Here is a 3,534-nt window from a genome sequence, read left to right as displayed (position 1 = left end):
ATCATATATCCCCCATTCACAACCATTTTCCTTGTGCTTGAGGACAAGCATTCATCTAAGTTTGGTGTTGGGGAGATTCAACCTTGCAAGTGAATCTCAATGGCCTCATCATCAAGGGATAGGAGAGAAGATGAATTGATCAAAGAAGATTCAAAGCCAAACACAACGAGCGATCTTCAGCTGGATGTCAAGCAAAGATTTGTTCCAGAGTTACCATTCAAGCTAAGAAAAGATGAATACCCTGAAATACAAAAATAATCAGAAAAAGGGGATGGGAATTCTCTGTGACCAACCTCAAGAAGTGAGCATGCTTCTCATCCATGAGTTCTACACTAATGTGATAAGAGAATATGATGATGAAGAACCATACATGAGTTATGTAAGAGGTGTGACTGTTGATTTTAGCCCGGACACCATCAACAGGGTGCTAAAGGTCAAGGCGAAACAGTTCAAACGAGCTAGCTATGAAGAAAGGTTGAAAATGACCCAAGATACATGGATGTGGTAAGTGACTTATGCAGAGTAGGCACGGATTGGGTGTTGGATCACATGGACAACCACTCAAACTTCGGAGAGGTGATCTCATACCTCAAGCAAAAGGATGGCATGACATAGTGAGGAGATCATTGATGTCCACTTCAAATAATTCTGAGGTAACGTGAATAGAGCAATAATGATCCATTGTATAATGAAAGGAGGGAAATCAATGTTGGAGACATTATAGCAAGAACATCATTGACATAGCTCAAAAAGTCAAACAGGACAGCTGGCTAGGATATCCTAGTACCATTCTGCCCTATGTGAAGAAGCTGAGTGCCTCTGGAAGAATTGGAGAAACTGATTTGGTCTCTGTTGGAAAACCTCTTACTCGAGAAAGGTTGGAATTCATCACCACAACCCAATTGGAAAGGCAACCTTTAGCAAGAAGAAGAAAAGGAAAGAAGCAAGACAAGAAGAGGAGCCTCAAGAAATGGAAGAACTCATACCTTGAACATGAACCAACTCCAAGCCGCCTTGGAAGGAATTTCTGGGCAATATCACAAATTCAAAGAAGCCAAGAGGAACAAGCTCAACAACAAAGGGACCTTTGGCAATTGATGGATCAACAAAGAGGGTTCAAGTTCAATGGATGAACCAACAAAATGAGTACCAAGCACACATGATGGAGTTACAACAAGAACAATATGCCAAGATGCAGGAAGCCATCAACATTCAACTATGGAACATGAAAGAGCCATGGAGAAAGTAATACAAGAACAAGCTCAACTAAGGATAGAGCAAGCTCAGCAAAGAGAACTTCTCCATAGATTGGATGCCAGACATAATGCATTCACAAAGATTTCAATGAAAGCAGAATGTTCAGGGAAGCCAGGCACAAGGACAGACTTGACTATGATATATGCACCCAAGAAAAGCTCAGTTACCTCTGCTCCACACCCCATACTCAACCCACAAATTAAAACCTTTAATGAAGCTCGCAAGATATTTGAAGAGCAGGAACTTGCAAGGTGAGATTTAATCAACAAAGGCTAAATGAGACAATGATAAGCCAAGGAGTGTGGCAAAGAGAAGAGAGGATGCAATGACACAACAACAAGGAGAACGGGAGAAGCAAAAGAAAGAAGATCCAAAGGGAGATGCAACGACAAAGCAACAAGGAGAGTTGAGAAAGAAAAAGAAAGAAGATCCAAAGGCAAAGGAAAGCAAGGAGAATCAAGCAAGGGAAAAGGGACATGAAGACTAAAGGTGGTGAAGTTCCTTTGTTTTTCTTTATGTTTTATTAAATAAAGAAGATGTATGTCTGAAATATGGTATACCTTCTAAGATGCATATTTTTTTTTCTTTGAAGCATTATCTTTTATGTTACCCATTCCATGCATCACTACTCACAAGTTTGGAATGGTTGCTTGTCTTAAGTACTTTTACTTGTCAATGGAATAAAAGATGTAGTTTGAGCAAGAACAGAGAGGAATCTAGCTTAAAAAGGATCATGTTGTCCCATAAGAAAAGTGCTAGTATTTTATTATGAAAGAAGCAATGTTCAAGAAATTCAAAGAATGCTTGCTAATACAAGACTAGTTCGGTTAAGGATCACAAGGACTTTATCAGTAAAAGCACAAATAACCTTGACAAAAAGAAAATAGAGTACAAAGAATGAAAGCTAGCATCAATGAAAAATTTGGATATTGTCTGTGGTGATGATGTTAAGAGACATACTTGGCCAGTAAATCCGAGGGTGCTTCATCACCCGATAACTGAGTTAACTAACTCGGATTATCATTGAAAACCCACAATCAAGAGTAGTCTAACAGAACATTTGCAACCCAAAGAGGTGCTGGACACACATATCCAAACAAAATTTCAATGTTATATGCCTGTGATTGAATGTGTTAAGGAGAGAGGCTTGAGTTAGTAAATCTTTAAGAGTGTCTCAACACTTAACAACTTGAACCAACTGGTTTGGGATTGTTGATTGAAAGCTTATGCTAAAGAGCCGCCTTAAGACAAGATTTCAAGCTCATTGAAATGAAAAAAGAGGAATAAAAAAAAAAAGAGAAGCATCAAGGAAAGAATGGTTCAAGGGTCATGTGCTAAAGTATGAAAGAAGTCTATTGAAGTTAACCAATTTAGTAGTGAAGCAAGCATTTTAATTGAAAAAGTTGAATAGTTGTGTTCAATTACAATAAATTAATGACCACACAAGTGAGGATGACATGCTCAATGAAAATACTCTCTGGAAGAACATTCAAGTCTTACATCTTAGATTCTTGTGACAAGTTTGTATATTTGCTGAGGACAAGCAACACTTTAAGTTTGGTGTTGTGATGCAATTGCATATTTGTTATATTAGCTAGTTAGTTTAGTTGGTTTTAGCTTAATCTCACTCATTTTCTCTAAATAAAAGTCCTTTATGAGTTTATCTTCATGCATGAGAACACCAAGGAACATGTTGATTCTAGCCAAATTCATGCAAATGATTAAGGAATGCATATATGAATGAGTATGAATGATCTCATGAAATTATGCATAAATTGGTAAGACTTTGAAGCTATTCCCCTTGTTGATGATAGGTGATGAAACAAGAAAGCATGGAAGCAAGAATGATGCAAGCTGGGCAGGAAGAGGTTGCGTTGCCAACTTGGAGATAATGGCGTGTTCATGGCAACGCCAGGTAACCTTGCAGAAGAAGTGCGTTGCCACTTGGAATAGTGGGCGTTGTTCATGGCAACGCCAGGCAGCCTGGAGAAGCAAAGTTGGCGTTGCCAACTTGAAGAATAAGGTGCGTTATTGAAGGCAACGCACACAAGCAAACTTGGGCCATGAAGGAGCTCCCGAGGGCGTTGCCCAAATGGGGAGTATGGGCGTTATTCAAGGCAACGCCAAGTCACAAGAATGAGCCTTGAAGAGGAGCTCGAGGGCGTTGCCCACGCCAGAACCATAGGCGTTATTCAAAAAACATTTGCCCCGGCCAACGCCCAAGGACCATCTATTGCCTAAAAAAGGCACCAATTCCTCAAGTTGCCAACGCCAAGC

Source organism: Arachis hypogaea, chromosome 5 (assembly GCF_003086295.3).
Source record: "Arachis hypogaea cultivar Tifrunner chromosome 5, arahy.Tifrunner.gnm2.J5K5, whole genome shotgun sequence".
NCBI classification, from domain to species: domain Eukaryota; kingdom Viridiplantae; phylum Streptophyta; class Magnoliopsida; order Fabales; family Fabaceae; genus Arachis; species Arachis hypogaea.
This window is presented reverse-complemented; position numbering follows the sequence as displayed.